This window comes from Phaenicophaeus curvirostris, chromosome 6 (assembly GCF_032191515.1).
Source record: "Phaenicophaeus curvirostris isolate KB17595 chromosome 6, BPBGC_Pcur_1.0, whole genome shotgun sequence".
In the NCBI taxonomy this organism is placed as follows: Eukaryota; Metazoa; Chordata; class Aves; order Cuculiformes; family Cuculidae; genus Phaenicophaeus; species Phaenicophaeus curvirostris.
Genome location: NC_091397.1, coordinates 7,567,666 through 7,586,727, shown reverse-complemented (window position 1 = coordinate 7,586,727; position 19,062 = coordinate 7,567,666). Strand labels below are relative to the sequence as shown.

The 19,062-nt window shown below is 43.2% G+C and overlaps 1 protein-coding gene and 1 long non-coding RNA gene across 10 annotated transcripts in view; one reads left to right on the top strand and one right to left on the bottom strand.

Annotated features, from left to right (window-relative positions):
• KMT2C (lysine methyltransferase 2C) overlaps positions 1-19,062 on the top strand; it is a 218,921-nt gene that overhangs the window by 2,742 nt on the left and 197,117 nt on the right. Inside the window, exon 1 of one of the 9 annotated variants that reach the window (XM_069859275.1) lies at positions 18,863-19,041. The exons of the other annotated variants lie outside the window; for them this stretch is intronic. The gene's annotated coding sequence lies outside the window, so the exon portion shown is untranslated. Of the gene's footprint in view, positions 1-18,862; positions 19,042-19,062 lie in introns of those variants that run through there. 9 annotated transcript variants of the gene reach the window in all.
• On the bottom strand, positions 14,692-17,734 carry LOC138722361 (uncharacterized). The gene is made up of 2 exons (XR_011337688.1): positions 17,432-17,734; positions 14,692-15,286 (listed from the first exon to the last, which is right to left on the bottom strand). It is a non-coding gene; the product is annotated as an uncharacterized lncRNA (long non-coding RNA).

Genomic DNA, 19,062 nt, shown 5'->3' with positions numbered 1-19,062 from the left:
GAGGTTGTGTACGTGCTTTGATGAAAAGTGGGTGATAAAGAGGTAATTCCTTTTTTTTTTCCCCAGTTAGGTTGCTGTTGTCGTGAGAATACTGTCCAGTAGTTTCAGGAGGAAATTAGATCTTCCTGGAAAAATAGGTACTTATGCTGACATGTCTATAAGCATTCATATAAGAGACAGTAATGAAATTAGCTGAGACAAAAGTTAAAATTAACCAGTGCTCTTTTTCTTCACACTGTGATTGTTCCTGTCTGCTGTGGTGCTAAGCGTGCCTGGTGTCCTTCTATCTCTTTATGGAAAACCCATAATGTTGATAAAGGTGTTATGTCATAAGTCATAAATGCTTTTCAAACTAATATTTCATAAAGAGTTGTGGTTTTTTTTTTCTTTCATGGAGTAGATATAGACTGGTCTTCTTTAATTTCATCCATTTTGGGGAGAAAATGGCTTTGTTTCATAATTTTTGCTGTTCACAAGATACTGATTACAATTAGCCAAGCAAATGCAGAAATAAAATAAGTAAAAATTTTTTTTTTGTTTTATACGACTGCTTAGTCCTGTCTTCCTTTTCACTTCTGTGCTTTCCAGTTGGATTAATGTGCCTCATGTAAACCAGATAAAAGAGCATATGTCAGACCATTTTCTGTACTGTAATCACATGTCTAAATCACTATTAGCCAGTCAAATTGTTCAACTGCTTTATCCCATTATAGGAAATGTTCCACTGAATGTTCAGTTTAAATGCAGTCTAAGTAATGATAAACCAAAGAGCCCCGCATTAAACCCACAAAGCCAAAACAGAATAATTCCTCAGCTATGGATGCCTCCATTAAAGAACAATGCCATATTGGAGAATGCTGTAGGTTGGTGTTTTACCTTCTTGAAGGCCATCTTTTTAAGCAAATTTGATGAGTTTAAGCAGACAGATGGGAAACTGCCTTGAATCTGCTTCTGTAAGATGCCAAGGATTCTCAACTCTTCCCAGAAGCAGGCTTATGTTAAGGGAGCGCAGGGTTCTTCAGTAGGACAGCTCTGCACAAGTCTCTGTCATCCTACATTTTACCTGGCTATTGGTGAAAATTCCAGGGGCGTGGGTGTGTGTTTGTGTTGAGGTTTCCTGTAGGTAATGAACCTGGAATCAGTTTCTTTGTGGCATCAGTAGCTGGAGAGTTGCTGACAGTGGGGCATGATGCTCAGACAGCTTTTTATCATTGTTTGAAGGATCTAGCTTCATGAATAGCATTGTCAGGAGACTTGATCTTAGGTGAACAGTTCATTTTTATTATTTATATTGTAACCGTGCCTAGAGGTCAGGGCACCATTATACTGCACACAGTACGAATGCATAAGCAAAGATTGCTTCTGCGCAAACAATTTCTTAATTTAAATGTAAAGATAAGATGGCATGTAAATGTAAGATACATATTGGGAAAGCACTAGGCAGCTGTGAGAATGCTATGAGCAAAAGAACATGCAGAAGTTCAAGTACCTTGGCTGTCTTGGCATTGGTGAATGATTCATAGGCATCAGACTTGGAAGATGTATTTCAAGGAGGATAGCATTGTCACCCTGAGGATTTTCATGGGTAGCTTGTTTCCTGCTTCAAGTGCTAAGCAAACGCATGTGTTTTATTCGTTACATTTTGACAATGGGGTATCTGCATAGAGCATCCTTTCAGATTTAAGAGGTAGAGCTAGAACAGCCTGTGCGGAGCCTTGAAATTGAGAGCAAGTAGGTTGTTCATGATATGGTTCCTCAGGAAGAAGGGAGAGCACAAAGAACTATAATGAAGGCAGAGGACAAGGAAAATATTTTTGTAGTATTGTCTTTCAAATGTATCTAAAAGGTGGTGAGACTGCACTTATGAAAGCCAAAAAAAGGTAATAAAATTGCATTAGTGGTGACACAAAGTGACTTAGGAGGAAGAAACTTTCAGGTACTTGATGACAAAAGATGCCTAGCTAGTATTGTAGGGAGAAAATGGAAATAATTAGGGGCCATCTCACAATATGAACTTGAAATCTTGGAAACTCCTGTATGTTGATTATACCTCAGCTTCCAGGCTATGGACCTGAAGGATAGGGATTTGATCAAAGAGAAGTTGCAGGGGATGTGTATTGGTTCTGTTTTAAAGATATTGTCATTATGTGAACATCTGGTTACTCAGGAAAATTATCAGAATAGTACAGTACAGGTGCAGTAAACATTTTTGTAGTCTATTTTAAGTACTGGAGCTTTCCTAATCACTACAGGTTACAGGCGGCACAAACAGATGTAGCTTCTTAGCAAAAACTGAGCAGCAGAAGTCTGATGGGTTGTGATCACCGTAACAGTCAGTCAGTATCTAAGCTCATTTTAAATTTGATTTTTGGCATCCACCAGGCTTTGATGTCTGTTTCAAACTATTTTTTGCAAATGTGTGTAGTTTAAAACGGCATAGGATAATAATGGTTTCCAAAAGCATGAAATCTGTGGAAAACTTTTTTTGTGTTTATTTACCTCTGGTTTAATTTTCATCTCAATTTGTCATTGTTTCAGCCAATGTAAGCTGCAGTAGGTTTTTCAAAGGCTACAGATTCACACATGCAGATAATTTTGAGGACACGTAAGCACAGTATTTTTGCCAGGAAATGATTATTTAAGAATTTTTATTATTACTTTAGCTGCATGGGCAATACAGTAGGACAATGTTTAAAGATATCTGTGCTCATTTCAGAAGAAGCTTAAGGTGCTGGATGGATTCTCTTTATAGCTGACCTGTGTTTCTTCAGTTCATCATATACCTTCTGTGTGATATTTACCTGTATCTTTACTTACCTGCCCTTTCCTCATATCACAATCTTAACATTTGCAAATATAAGACTTATATGGTGTTCCACAATAAAAATGTTCCTAAGTGCATGTTAGGGAAAGTCATTACTGCCTGGCCAGGTGGAAGACTTGCAATGTGTGGGCTTTGTACAACTATTGTACTGCTAAGGGTTAAGGTATGAAAGCAAACAGAGGCCGATCCTTCTGCCTGTACAGGCCACGTATGGAAGTGCTTGGCCAGAAGCCAGAAGGTACATCCTAGATCACACGGTGTGAAAAGGTGAGGCATGGGAGTCGGCTTCAGAACACGGATGTGACACTGGGTCTGTGGATGCCTTTCTAGTCCGTCCCTCATAGAGCAGGACCAGACTGCACGCACCGGGCTCCTTCCAGTACCTAAAGGAACAGCTGGGAAGGGGCTTTTTATTAGGGAGCGCAGTGACGGGACAAGGGGAAGAGTTTTAAGCTGAAAGAGGGGAGATTTAGATTAGATATTAGGAAGAAATGTTTTTCTTTGAGAGTGGTGAGGCACTGGCACAGCTTGCCCAGAGAAATCATGAATGCCCCGTCCCTGGAGGAGTTCAAGATCAGGTTGGATGAGGCTTTGAGCAATCTGATCCAGTGGGAGGTGTCCCTGCCCATGGCAAGGGGATTGGAACTGGATGATCTTTAAGGTCTCTTCCAACCCAAACCATCTTATGATTCTAATGGGAGCTTTGTGCCACGTCCTTTGACAGTCCATGCTGCATTACTTGCTCCATCATATCCACACTACCAAGAAATTCCTCAACTATCCTACGTAGTTCTTGCATAGGAACGTGACTTAACCTGCTCACACCACTGTTGGGAGGTAAATGATGTCTGCACTGATCTTTCGATTTTCAGTTTTTTGGTTGGACTTCTGTGATGTATGACCATGAAAGTTGTTACACCTAGTGGATTTTTCAGAATTGCTTTGCCACATTTTCAAGGTTGTTAAAAAGTTGATTAACATGACAGGGTGTCTTCACTTGTGTCTTACGGGTGAGATTAGGCCTAACGTTGGAAATAGATAGTTTTCTATAACCTTAGCCGACAGTTTTCACAATCTGAAATAGGCTGCACTCACAAATGAAGGATTCTTTGAGTTTTTTTTCAACTTCATAGATGTTAGTTTGTTAATGTTTGTATTTGATGGTCCATGGAACTTCTGTTGGACTTGCCATGAGAGGACCTCCAAGAGCTATTGAATAGTATCATGACAGACCAGGTTTGATGGCAGTCTGTGAAATCTCAACACGTTAGGCGTATCAATCACAAGGCATGTCTTTGCAGAAGTAGGAATAAGAACGCAGTCGCTTGGTTTCTACTCTCTGAGCCATCTGCACACCAGGTGTTTTTTCATCCTCTATTTGATGACACAGGAGACTTTTCCTAGGTTAAAACAATAAAATAATGAAGTTTTCTTGCCTTTGCTTGATGATATTATTTTTCTTTAGTGTTGGCATGTTCAACTACTACTAAGTTCTTGTCATTGCTCTTTAATAAGACAAGTAATTGGCAATGGATATTTCTATTCTTTGTTGCCATTTGAGTTGAGAGGTGGTTTTGCAAGGCAGTTGGCTTGCTGAGAATAGGTAAGCTCTGCCTTTCTTAGGCCAGAGTTGTGTGTTTTTCACTCTTGGCCCACCTGTCCCACAATAGCGTTGGAGGGGTAGCAGGGTTCTGGATAACTAGGGAAAAGAAAATTTCCTTATCCACTCCTAGCGATTGCTCCCTTATGTTGTTATACAGTGATGCTCTGGATTTAGCTTTCTGAGGAATGCTGTCATAGGTACGCTAAGATATTATGAAATGGTAAGCACTGAAAGCTTTTCTCCTATCTGGGTTTAATATATTAATATATTACCAATTCATGCAGTCTGCATGATTCATATAGTTTGGATAATTACAGATAAGCAAGATTTTACTGTAGCAGGTATTGTTTGCTAGGAACTTGTATAGAATTCTGCATTTTTTGTTTTCTTTTTTTACTAGAAGGATGGCACTAAATATTCCCATTTGTGCCATTCCTGGATTTAGCAGATGGGTTAGTGAATATAAGTTTGGGTGCTTGCTTCAAGGACTACATTCAGTTCTTCTGGTAGCGGTGGTGCTTTCATTCTTTCAAAAGAAAATAAGGTGAGGTAGGAAAAAAAAATAAAGCCTAGAGCATTTACTATTTGGGGAAACATAGGTAGTGAGTGTATGGAGTGCATCAGGTGGTTATTTTCCCTAAATACCATAAATCTTAAGCTGGTTCTGGCAGCAGAGCTGCCCTCCCTCTGCTGCCAGCTGGTTGTTCTCTCTTGGGTAGCCATGTGGTGAGCTGTGCTGGGAAAGTGATCTGGGTTAAAACTAACCTGGCAAAGAAACCTGTTTGCGATAGCGTGAGAGAGGAGACCAGAGCGAGCGTGTGAGCTGTAGCGAGGCAGGGCTACAGCTTTGGGTAGCACTGCCAGCTCTGAGTGGTATCTGCAGACCTATAGCCTCAGTTGTCAGAAATTACAGGAAGTTTGATTTTAAGGCTGACTTCTTTGAGTTCTTCAATACAGGAGCTCTTAGAGGAGATTGTGAGTGCTTTTCACAGCCTTTAGACATGTTATGTATGGTTGGTTATTTTAAAAAACAATCGCCATCGAGAGGGTTCTTCGTAGTATATAGACAAACAAGTTGTTTTCTTTTCACTGATTGCCCAAATGTTGGCATTGATTAAATAAGGAACTTCAGTTGTCACTTTGATCCTTAGAATCATTCCTAAATTCAATATTCAAACTACCCTCAAATAACAGTATAAATAAAATGTTTTGTGTTAATAGTAGTGTCTGGTATTGTGAAAGCTCCTTGCTACAAATATATCAATATATAGGTACTATATGTAATAAAATAGTAATGGGTCTTGCTTCTTTCAAAATATTCTTCCTTTTCACATTTTTTTGGAAATATTTCTATTAAATCACACATGCACCAATCTTATTGCTAATTTTCAATGCTGTATTTGTCAACCTTCTAATCACTTTTCTTGAAGAGACTTCTGGAAATCCTGTCAAACTGGGATGTTCCATCCCAACCTTTGGCTTTGGGCGAAGGGAGGAAAAAGAGGCATTTTTTAACTTCTGTGTCATTATTGTCAATAATAAATTCTTGCCAAAAATAGTTTTCATTAGGCTATCAGAAAAAATCAGCTTTAGGAATAGTTACTTTTCTTTTTAATTTTGCCTATTATATTTTTATATTCCTTGGAGCAATTTGAATCACTGGTATGTCACAGTAAGGTAGTGAAGATGTGGTCCAAATGTGCAGTCTCTGCTGCTAAATGTTTACCAGCATCTTATGTGGCTGTTGAGGGTTCCACCTGGGAGCCTCAGTTAATTCAGGGTGACTCCTGGAGCATCCCCAGGTGTGTGGAGCCTGAGCTGCTCTGAGAACAGTGTCTGCCCTCCTGCCTGTCTGGTGAAGACTGTCTGCAGTGTTAGTTTGTTAGAGTAGATTTAGATTAGATATTAGAAAGAAGTTTTTTACAGTGAGGGTGGCGAGGCACTGGCACAGGTTGCCCAGGGAAACTCTGGATGCCCCATCTCTGGAGGTGTTGAAGGCCAGGTTGGATGGGGCTTTGAGCAACTTGGTCCAGTGGGAGGTGTCCATGCCTGTAGCAGGGGAGTTGGAACTGGATGATCTGTGAAGTCCTTTCCGACCCAAACCTTTGTATGATTATATGATTTTTTGTGTAGTGTGGAGTTCAGAAGCACAATGAAATAATTTTAAATAAAATGAACATTTAATTTTACTCTGTCGCCACAGATGAATGGGACTATATGGCCAAAGTAGACTTTAGAGTGGTCTTGCTCATCCTTCTGTGTTGTGTATGTGTACCAGTTCAAACAAATGTTCCGCCAGCTTGTTTTTAAAGTATTTGGTGAATGCGATTCCACTGCATCTCCAGGCAGTTCGTTTCAGTAACTAATTTTCTAAAGTATTAAATCTTTACAGCTGATTAAGCCAGTTTTGTCTTGTACTACTCACAGTTAGGACTTTCCACAGCTGTTGTGGCAAACAATTTTCATAATAACCTTTTATTAGGCAGTTGTCTCCTTTGTTCTGTGCTGAACAAGCTTAACTTAAGTAGCATCGTGATGTTGACTTATCTGATTTATCCTTTGAAAATTTGCTAGTCTTTAGTAAATTTCACTTGGTTAGTATGAACTGCTTTTTAATTTATCAGAAAGATTTTTGTTAAAATCGTTTCTTCTCAAATGTTTATCACCCCTGGCCCAGCCATGGGTTGTATGCAGTGCCTCTCTGTGTGTGTGTGTGGTTTGGAGAACAAGTCTTGGAGAAGCAGCTGAAGGAGCTGGGGTTGTTTAGCCTGGAAAAGAGGAGGCTGAGGGGGAGATTTCATCACTCTCCACAACTACCTGAAAGGAGGTTGTAGTGAGGGGAGTGTTGGTCTCTTCTCCCAAGTAACAAGTGATAGCATGAGAGGAAACAGCCTCAGGTTGTGCCAGGAGAGGTTTAGATTGGATATTAGAAAAACATCCTAATGTGGTGAAGCATTGGAACAGGCTGCCCAGGGAAGTGGTGGAGTCTCCACCCCTGGAGATGTTCAGAGAGTGGCACTTTGGGCCATGGTTTAGTAGGCACAGTGGTGTTGGGCTGACAGTTGGACTTGATGATCCTGGAGATCTTTTCCAGCCTTTATGGTTCCATGATTCTATGAATTTCTTCATGCACGTCCTGGAGGAAGGAACTTTCTTGAGGTGTCCTCCCACCTTGATTGAGAATAATTTGCAAATAAATACCCTTTGAATGCTCTAGTTCATAGTTGCCAACCTGTCTTAGGGCAATTTCACTGGGATTGTATTATGGAAGATGATCACTCTTAGTTTAGGGATGATTTCTGTTTGTTTCTGAAATGTAGTGTGAATTTCTCCTTGTCCTGCTGATTTGAATTTCCTTGACTTTTTATCCTAATAAGAAAACCAGTTTTTAATATTAGCTACAATACATCTGTTTTATGAAGGCTGGAATACAGAGAAAGGCATTTGATTCTGTTTTGTTATCCGATTGTTCTTCTTCAACACTGTTATGTACCGACTTCTGTGTTTTTATTCTTACTTCTAAAGTATTTCTGAAACTTGTTTGCCTTTTATATTGCACAGTGGTAATAACGCGTGCTGTGCTTTTATCTCTTCTGATTTTTATCCCTGACAGTTTATGCTGTTCCTTAATATTCATTAAAATGCCCTTGTTTCCATTCCTAATATGATTCTTTCTAGTTTCAGACCCTTATTACTGGCTGCTTTTGATGCAGCCTGTGTTGTTCATACTGCATTTCCTATCTCTCCCTTGTGCTGCGATACTTTCTCATTGTGTGTATTCCAGCACAGTCGCTGCCAGTCCTCCTTTAAATCGCATTCTCCAGAGATGCTAGCAACAAGTTCAAAGAGTTTGTTGAAATTTGCTTTTCTTATTTCAGTTAATTGAAGATAAAATTTCTTCTCCTTTTTCTACTGTTCTCATTTGTTCCCTTTCCTTGGCACAGCAAACGCTTCTCGTTACCACTTCCAGCCAATTCACTGTACACACTGAGATGTTTAAAATGGAGCCTGCCCTAATGGAGTGAAGTGTGAAGTAACTGCTCTTCTGGCACCCTCAACTTCGTGAAACAGTTGTCCTCAACATTTTCACAAACATGTTGGGCTGTTTGTTCTGTCATTTTGGTTTTCCATTAGGCGCCTGGATGATGAAGGCTGCCTCTTCCCCTCAGGATACGTGCTCTGAAAGCTCTGTTGGTTGCTTCAAAAATATATTATTAAATTCTATTATTATTTCCCCTCATTCGTTCAGTGGATTTTTTTCTGTCCTAGCCTTTCCAGTTCCTTATTCCCTAGTTCCTATTCTCTGTTGCTTATATTTTTGTTTCTGCTCCCATTTTTTTTCCCCTTCTTCTCTGTTTTTAGCCCTATGCTTGAAATAAAAACAGGTGAATTCAGTATTTCTTTTCTTACCACACTAAACTGTGTGAGGCTTAAACTTCACTGTGAACAGAATGCTTGGGAAAGGGAGATTGGAAGTAAAATTAAAAATGAAGGGGAAAACAGATTCATTTCTATTTCTTTAAATTTCAACATTTATAGCTTGGACTAATTAATGGCTGTGCTTGTATTCTGTATTGATTAGTAGTGTGGTACTGCTCAGCTTCTTCACAGTGGCCACGTCTGTGCTCGTAAGAAACACAACAGGGAATGTTTGGAGGCACCAGAGGCCATTGTCCCTGTTGTCACATTATTGTAGTGTTTGCCTGTGCAGTTCCAACCTGGGCCTGCCACGTTCTTCCAAGAGGCTCCCAGGGCTGCCCAAGGCTCTGTGTGCACCACGCATGTTCCCAGTGTAAGTTTACGTGTGGCTGCTTTGTTGGGGAGTTGGAGAATTAGGTAGCATGGATATAGGCTGTTCTGTGCTAGTCGGCCTCAAGGCCAACACCGCCAACTATGTTTAATTTGCTTGTAGAACCATAACTGGAGCTTTGTTTTTGTTTTTTAAAGGAGAAATTCAGTGAAACCGATAGAATTCTCATCAGTTTTACTTTCAGCCTCCTGGGCAAACGCTGTTCCACAGTTAATGTTCTCTAACCCGTAGGGATGTAAGTGGAGGAAGAACAGCTCGCAGCAGAATTGCTCTAGCGGGAGCAGAGGAGAAGGGATGTACTGGGAAACACTAGCTTTCACTGCTACGTCAGTCTTCTGCGGTACAATTTTTCCTGGTTCACGTTTTGCATAATTAACCTCGCATCAGGCATCCTGGTAGAGATTTATACAAAGGAAAGGGCAAAACGGATTCAGTGGGAATTGTAATTTATTTTTCTGCCTGTGTCTTCCAGAAACCTTTTAGGAGAGAACTGGACCCAGAAATGGGGGGTGACTCAGGAAATAAATGATCTGTAAGCAAGATTATTTAAATAAATGATTTCCCTAGGGTCTTTTGTGTAGCAGTGAGGGTTGGCCCATGACTGGCTTATTTTGTCCCCCATTTTTGTAATGGGAGAGTATTCTTTGTCCTCTCGTGTGCTGTGTACAGCTTGGACATACAATCATTTCTGTTTCCAGTGTGCTTGTTGGTAAAGAGTAAAGACAAAAACTTGGTAAACTGACTCATGTCGTGTGCTCTATATGTGGTCGTCTCAGCTAAGGATACACTGGTAGAACAGAACAGAACAAAGTGCTATTGATTGTATACTTCCTTCACAGACAAGCAGAAAATCTCGATCCCAAGGGTTGTTGGCCAGATGCTGTCAGTGGGGGATTAAATTACTGAGAATGTAAATAGATATTGTTTTAAGGATATATTCAGTTTACTTTTTTTCAATTATTGTGTCTTGGTTCTTTTGTCTTACTTGCTTTAGACTGTCTTGATAGGCAAAAAGAACCTGTTTTTAAATTGCTAGCCTGACCATGTTATTTTAAAGACCTTTTTAGACCAATGAGAGTTTCTTGTCTATACTTAGTTAGTTCACACTTCAAAAAAAGTGAAGTAATAACTGTCTGTCTGGGGCATGTGTAAACATGTTGAGTTAAAGCTTGGGCACTCAGCTATCCTTTGTGTTCTAAGGTGCTCTGTTTCCCTTGTTTGACTAGAATTTGTTCAAGTATTGTGATGGACTGGTTTTACCTAAAGACTAGACTGTTACCTGGCTTTTACCCAAAGACTATAAATGTTGTTAGATTAAGCTGTTGAGTTTCTCTGTTTTTTTCTTTCGTTGATCCCCGAGTATGTAGCCCAAACTGAACCTGGGGAATATCCAGCTGCATGGATGTGACCACATCACGTGGTGTGGGAAGGTATTCCACCACAGCCATTAGTAATGGGCCTTGGGGACAGGGCAGAGACTGAATTCTAACTCCCCTAGTCACGCCACCTAGGTTTCTTTTTCAGCATTATTATGATGGTCTGGTTTCCATCTTTATTGTTTTCTTTCAAAGCTTTAAAAGAATAATGGTATTTATTTTATTACTCAAGAAGCTTACCAATGAATAGGAGGAAGTGTGCTCAAATTCTGCTGAAGTCTTTATACTAGTCAGGAGAGAGGACTAGGCATCTCCGAAATGCAGTTCGGAAGGATTAAGGTCTGAGGAGGGAGTTCCTTAGAGCAATCGGGTAGGAAATCCCAGATGAAGGGATGTTCACGTGTGTGGTGGGGGCTAAATGAGTATCACCTGAATATTGCCCTGATCTGTCATCTGCACTTGGTCTGTTTGGGGCATAAGTTATGTTGAATAGCATCCCACCAGCAGATTTCAGCACTGTGTATAATTACTTAGTTATGTATACAATAAACTGAACTTCAGAAATATTTGTAAACCATGTCAGGAACTGACTCTGTTTGACCTGCTTTGAGCAGGAGGTTGGGCTAGCCGACCCCGAGGTCTTTTCCAACCTGAGTTATTGTATGATCCTGTTCTATGACCATCCCTTCTGATGGTCACGATGACTTATGTTTTACACCTTCCATTTACACACAGTGAATTATGCGTAATAAGCTTTCTTTTGTAGAAGGTGTTTTCCTCTATTATTTCTTGAAAGGAAATAGTTTGGTAAATCTCTTGTTTCATTGTCTGTGTTCCCTATTCTCTCTGTCACCTTATATTTGCTTTATCTATTAATCTGTGTCATTCCACAAATACTAAATAAATTATTATTTCCTTATCGTGGTTTTTTTTTTTGCCTTTTTTTTTTTTTTTCCAGAAATGGTGTCACCTGGTGTTCCAGGTTGTCCTCTTTAGAAGTATATTTAAAAGTTCATCTGTTAGAAAAGAGTAGAACTATTTTGCTAACTTTAAAGCAAACATGTCAGAGTTTGTATTCTCACTGGATTTTCATCATGGACTGTAGAGACAGTTTTGTCCTGTCTATGCTAGCTGCTAACAACACGTCATTACCAGTGGGTCATTTTTTGATGGCTGTGAGTGCTCCAATATTCCCTCTTTTCTACCTCTTCTCTTCTTGCATCTTCTTTTCAACTTGTGATCTTTTCACTTGTGAAACTTTATCAGGGAGTACAGTGATAGGATGAGGGGTAACGGTTTTAAGCTGAAAGAGGGGAGATTTAGATTAGATATTAGGAAGTGTTTTCCTGTGAGGGTGGTGAGGCACTGGCACAGGTTGCCCAGAGAAGTCATGGCTGCCTTATCCCTGGAGGTTTTCAAGGCCAGGTTGGATGAGGCTTTGAGCAACCTGATCCAGTGGGAGGTGTCCCTGCCTATGGTAGGGGAATTGGAACTGGATGTTCTGTGAGTTCCCTTCCAACCCAAACCATTGTATAATTCTGTGATTCTATTTGTCTATATTGGATTTTAGTCCTTTCTGAATTAACTTGCTCACCTCTTTATTTCTGTTAAGCAGTACTACATTGCCATTTTGGTTACACAACAGAGTTCACTCATACCAGCACTTAGGAGCAGTGTAGAATGAACACGGGTCAGGAGACTCTGGTCTGTTGTGCAGCGTTTGTGTCAGAAAGCAGTGCATGTCGTGCTGCTTCGATACCTGGTAAGACAGTGCTGTTGGGAAAGTGAAGAAGTGAGTAAGGAAATCTGAGATTTCTAGAAGTAATGTAAGATTTCAAGACCTATATTTTTTATTTAAATTTTTTTTTCAGATGTGTGTTTTAAATTGATACAGCCTATGCTTCTCCATTGATATCACTGTTTGCATTGTGTTAGGGATCTGATGACAGTTAGTGAGCACAAGCCACCTTCAGACATCCCTGCTAATGCTTGTTGGGAAGGTATCAGCCACAGAGGCAAAATTATCCCCTCCAGTTTGTTTGGGCTTTCTACCTCAAATTTACATTAAGCAGTGAATTAAGTGTAAGGGTGGGCTTTGCATTGGAATGCCCTGTTCTGCCATCTCTGTCTCAGGGACGGTAGCCTTTGGCTGAAACATGGAAAGATGCCAGGGAAGAAAGACACCTTGAACCTTTTTGGTAGTATTTGTCAAGTCTTGTCTGTCGAAGCCATAAGAATACATGGAATTGGATGCTTTCTATGTAGAAAGCTATTTCAACTACTTAGCTTATGTTACTGCTCATATTTTGTTTTTAATAGCATGCTTGCTAGGTATGACATCTTAAATGGAATGGCTCTAAATCAAATCTATAATGGTATGTTGGGGTGGGTATATAGTTAATGCACAAAATGTGTTTCTTGGCTGTATGATGTGCTGCTGACCTATCTTGGGTTCCAAACATGATGTGGTTCATGCTCACAAGAGAAAACACAGGGAAGAGGGGAAAAATATGATTTGGAACCTCTATTTTATTTTTGTCAGTTTTACAAATGCAGTCTGTATCTCCAGAGACTGTCTTGGTACAGGTCAGAAACTAAGAACTTCCAAACCCCTTCAAATGCAATAAAAAAAGAAGTCAGACTTCTTCTGTTTCATCTGTGTTTTGGCATTAAAAATGGAATTTGCAAATAAACTGAATTCACAGAATAGGCTGATTCAAGTTGGTTTGTAGCATGGAAGAGTGCTAGGAGGTAAATTACCTTTACGTTTCAATAGAATTGCCAGGCTAAGGAAAAATACTTGAGTTTCCTTTTCTGCTTGTTGTCTGCTTGTTATACTAATGGCTTGATCTCAAGTCATTGTGATTCTTTCATAATATTATTAAAAACCCACTGAAGATCTTGGAAATAGCAGGTCAGCAGAAGTTAAGAAGAAATATGCTTAAAAAAGACAACACAGTTCTGTGCTTTCATCTTTGTATGTTATGAAATTGGTGAAGTATCAAACCAAATGTATGACCTAGGTATTGTAACCAAATAATACTTCTGCTGTGAATCCCATATTTGTACATGTACTGCACCTGAAATTGAGATTGAAATACGTTGGAAGTGGTGACACATTGAGAAGGCTGTGGGGAGACCTTATTGCAGCCTTCCAGTACTTAGAGGGGGCCTACAGGAAGGATGGGGAAAACTTTTTAGCAAGGCCTGTTGTGATAGGACAAAGAGTATTGGTTTTAAAGTAAGGGTGGGGAAATTTAGACTGGCTGTAAGGAAGACACTTTTTACAATAAGGATGGTGAAACTGGAACAGGTTGCCCAGAGAGGTGGTAGATGCCCCATCCCTGGAAACATTCAGGTTCAACTTAGATGGGGCTCTGAGCAGCCTGATGGACTTGGAGATGTCCCTGCTCCTGCAGGGAGGTCGAACCAGATGACCGTTAAAGGTCCCTCCCAGTGAAAAGTATTCTATGATTGTATGATCTATGTCTGAATTTCTCTTGGTTGCTGTGAAGCAGCATTCTCCAAAAGTTAGGAATGGTAAATAAGGCCCATCATAAACAGTGAGGCATGCTTCATTAAACGTATCTTGATTAACTTGGGAGAGCTCTATCCTTGGTTAATCAGTTTGAGTTTGGAAGAAGACAGTCCAACATATGCATAGACATAAGTTTTTATCTTAATCACTAAATCCATCGCTTCTGTTGCTTACAAAAAGAAGTCGTCTGTCTTAGGAGAGATGACTGATCCCATTTTTCCCATCTACATGTTCTTGGCAGGAGTATTGGCTTGAACAGTTTATGCCTTGCCATCATGATGACACATGTTTGTGGAGATGTGTGAATCAGGGCAGGGAGTTGATGCAGAAAAAACTGCCCTGCCTTTTCTTAGTGTCCATCCCCACTGCTTCTTGCTGGGTTACCCTCTAGCTGGATCAGTCTGCTCATCTGGTTCACAATGGGATCCAATGTACAGCTGAATGGGCACAGTTCAGAGGCGTGGGGTGGGATCAGCCTCAATTGGAACTGCTGCCGAATGGGAAACCCTGCCCCGAGTTGTTCCTTTGGCTCATTTTATAAATCCTGCTGAAGGCAGCTCATGGGCAGCATGCATGGCAAAGTAGTGATTAGTGAATGTGACTAAAATTACAGATTTGAATTTACAAAGATTTTTTTTTTTTGATGGCAATTAACACATTACAGTGAAAGGACTAAATCTTGCATCTTGCTTTTGAGAGTAATTGCAGATCCATGGGGTTCTGAAGATGAACAAGGCCAGCTCAGGTGACTTTGTGCCTGTTAGCTTGCCTCTTGGGTCACATGAACAGTAGGGGAAAGTACTGAGAGTAAATTATTATTATTGAAATTGTTGTTGTTATTATTCACCAGCTGTTATTAAATTGCAAATTGTCTTGTTGTGCTGCCATACTTAAAGTTGTCAGGTGCCCCATTGCCTGATTTGTTAAAACATGATGGAGAATGTTTGAGAATAGCTACAGGTTTTAAGGTATAGCAGCAGAAACAACTTTGAATGTGAACTTACGGTGTGTCAGTTATGCTACAGGAGCTGTTGTCTCAGAAGGTGCCACACCAGGTTGTAGTGGAAGCTTGTATCCATTGGTGGTTCTGGGAGAGCTGGCATACAATGGACTTGGTGCTCGAGCCTCTCTTCACCTGATAAGCGTAAACACAAATTCCCACACCGCCTGATCCAGTGGAAGGTGTCCCTGCCCATGGCAGGGGGGTTGGAAGTGGATCATCTTTAAAGTCCCTTCCAACCCAAAGCATTCTATGATTCTAAATAATTTGAAAAGTAAACAGCTTCTGTCTACTGCTGGTTATTTTCTTTGGTTTAAGAGGAATTGAGTTTAGTTAATCTCAGAATGACTGGTTAGGGAAGTGCTTAAAAACTGTGGAGATGTGCATCTGAGAAGCGTTTGTCCTGGCAACACCTAAAGGGTTGTGAGTGCTGAAGGGAATGGGTGAAGTGATTGATGTCTTGGTGGTGGTTTAGCAATTCACCACTTGTTAGCTGGACCAAAATAACCAATCCTTTCTGCAAAATGAAATATTGACATTTACCATCTTTGCCAGGGTTTAATTTAACATCTTGATGCGAGCAGACTACATGTGCTTATATGCGTGGTTATCAGAGATGTGCTAATAAAGGGTAGCTCGATAGCTCCTTGGAGCTATATATATATGTATGTCTCCATACCTGTACTGACATGGCACAGTGGCTCTCGTGCAGTAGTTACCTGTTTCAGAGCAAACACATTAATTTTTTTTCATGCAAGTGCCGCCTTCTTAAAATTTTATCTTATCTCTGTAGAACTGGTTTGCTAAAACCTTCCCTGTAGGCTGGGTGCCCAGAGCATGTTCCAGTGGAAAATGGACTGACAGGCAGTGCTGGCCCACTCCTGCTCCATGGGTAGATCACGCTGCATGGATCAGCATGGAGTTTTGGGTTTGGTTTGTTTTGGTCTTAGAGGTAAAACGGTCTTTTTGAGTTCCCAAGAGCTGGCCTCTTCTCCCAAGTGACAGGGGACAGGACAAGAGGGAATGGCCTCAAGCTCCACCAGGGGAGGTTCAGGCTGGACATCAGGAAAAAATATTCCACAGAAAGGGTCATTGGGCACTGGAACAGGCTGCCCAGGGAGGTGGTTGAGTGACCTTCCCTGGAGGTGTTTAAAAGATGGGTGGATGAGGTGCTGAGGCACATGGTTTGGTGATTGATGGGAATGGTTGGACTCGATGACCCAGTGCGTCCTTTCTAACCTAGTGGTTCTATGATTTATTGAGAATTTCTCTAACCAGTATGGTAAGGCAACACCCAGTGTATTTGCTTGTCCACAAGGGAAATTGCTCTAGGTTAAGTCCATCCAGTTGCGGCTTGGTGTAACAAGAGAATTTGATTAAAAAAAATCATATGAGTGAGAAAATACAGGTAGTGCCTGGTCTTATTTGTGTCTGGCAGGTAAGTCAGAGTAGTGTTGTCTGATATTTAAACAAATGTATTTTGCCCCTGTACTCAAGCATTGGAGAGGCCACACCTGGAATACTGTGTGTCTGGAGCGAGTCCAGAGAAGAGCAATGAAGCTGGTGAAGGGGCTGGAGAACAGGCCTTATGAGGAGCAGCTGAGAGAGCTGGGGTTGTTTAGCCTGGAGGAGAGGAGGCTGAGGGGAGACCTTATTGCTCTCTACAACTACCTGAAAGGAGGTTGTGGAGAGCAGGGTGCTGGCCTCTTCTCCCAAGTGACAGGGGACGCAAGAGGGAATGGCCTCAAGCTCCGCCAGAGGAGGTTTAGGCTGAATATTAGGAAAAAATTCTTCACAGAAAGGGTCATTGGGCACTGGCAGAGGCTGCCCAGGGAGGTGGTTGAGTCACCTTCCCTGGAGGTGTTTAAGGCACAGGTGGATGAGGTGCTAAGGGACATGGTTTAGTGTTTGATAAGAATGGTTGGACTCGATGATCCAGTGGGTCTCTTCCAACCTCGTGATTCTATGATTCTGTGATTCTATGATTCAGTACAGGGAAGACATTGAGCTGCTGGAGTGTGTCCAGAGAAGGGCAGTGAAGCTGGTGAAGGGCCTGGAGGACAAGTGTTATGAGGAGCAGCTGAGGGAACTGGGGTTGTTTTGCCTGGAGAAGAGGAGGCTGAGGGGAGACCTTATGGCTCTCTACAGCTCCCTGAAAAGAGGTTGTAGTGAGGTGGGTGTTGGTCTCTTCTCCCAGGTAACAAGTGACAGGATGAGAGGAAATGCCTTCAAGTTGCGCCACGGGAGGTTTGGATTAGATATTAGGAAAAATACCTTTACCGAACGAGTGGTGAAGCACTGGGACAGGCTGCCCAGGGAAGTGGTGGAGTCACCATCCGTGGAGGTGTTAAAAAAGCCTGTAGACGTGGCACTTTGTGACAGGGTTTAGCAGGCACGGTGGTGCTGGGCTGGGGGCTGGACTGGATGATCTCGGAGGTCTTTTCCAACCAGTCTGTGACATTTTAAGACGGCTGTGCCGGGGGTTTTGCCGCGTGGGAGCTGAGCAGGAGTAGCCGCGTCGCTCCTTAACCTGCGAGTAGCCGTCGATCCAAGGGGAGCGACAGTTGCGTAACGCTTTCTTGATTTGTTTGTCTCCCTAGAAGAAAAAAAAGAGAATTGGCAGGGACCACGTGAGGGATTGGGAAAGAGTTTGTAGGTGGGCATGTGTCAGGCTCGCTTTCTTGGCTCGGGTGGGTTTGGAGGAGGGCAGAGCAGCCTGGAAAAGGTTAAAAAGGAGGGGGGGAGCCAGCCCCGGAGTCGCACCTTCACCTTTAAAGCTAAAATCCTCTTTCTCTTTTTTTTTTTTTTGCCTTTTTCCTCCGGACAGCCCCAACCAGCCGGGGTGGGGAAGCGACCGGCAGCTATGGAAACGTCCTGTAACTTTTCCAGTTGCGCCGCTTCGCTGGACGGGAAAAGTGTGGGCGTTGGGGGAAGGGAGAGGGAGACCGGGGCGGGGAGAAGGACGGGCGCGGGGGTGCCAGAGCACCGGGGCTTGCGGGCGGGCGCTGCCGGCGCCGCCCCCCGGGCTCGGGGGGCCCCGGGGCGGCACCTCCTGGGGCAGCGGGGGCCCCGCCTGGCCTCGCCAGCGGCTCCGTTCCAGCCCGCGCGGATCCAGTCCGTGCGTTCCCGCCGCCCCTCTGCCTGGCCTCGCCAGCGCAGCCGAACACCCGAGTCCAGGAGCGCTTGAGTCCGCTCCAGCCTCGGGATTCCGGTTCGCACATTGCAGGCGGCTCCGTTCCACCCCGCGGGAATCCAGTCCGTGGATTCCCGCCGCCGCTCTGCCTCGCCTGGGCAGCACGGGCGAGCGCTCCGGTGCGCTCCAGCCGCGGGACTCCGCTCCGTGCCTTGCAGGCGGCTCCGTTCCATCCCGCGGGGATCCAGTCCGCGCATTCCCGCCGCCCGCCGCCGCTCTGCCTCCCCTCAGCAGCGCAGCCGGCCCCGCTCGGGCCGCATCACCCCGCCCCGCACCTTGCAGTCACCCGCCGCCGCCGGATCTACTTTCACTCCGCTCTTTTTTTTTTCTTCTTCTTTTTTTTTTCCTCCTTTTTTTTTCCCCCCTTTTCCCTTCCCTCCCTCCCTCCCTCCCCCCGCTCCCCGTCTCCTCCTCCTCCTCCTCCCCCTCGCGGCTCGGGGAGGCTCGCGGCTGGGCGGCGCGGATCGCTCCGCGGCCATGGGCGCGCGGTGAAGCCGCGGGGGCAGCGGGGCGGGCATGGCCGGGGGCGGGCGGTGCTGAGCTGCCGCGGGGCTCGGGCCGGGGCATGTAAATAACTTCTTCTCCCCCACCTGGAGCGCTCGGGCGGGCGCCGATGCCGGCCCCTCCATCTTCCGGAGGGGGGGTGTGAGGGGCGCCGCGGCGCTGGGCGATGTCGCGCAACGCGGATTTGCCGGGGGTGAGTGTGGGGCGGGGGGGG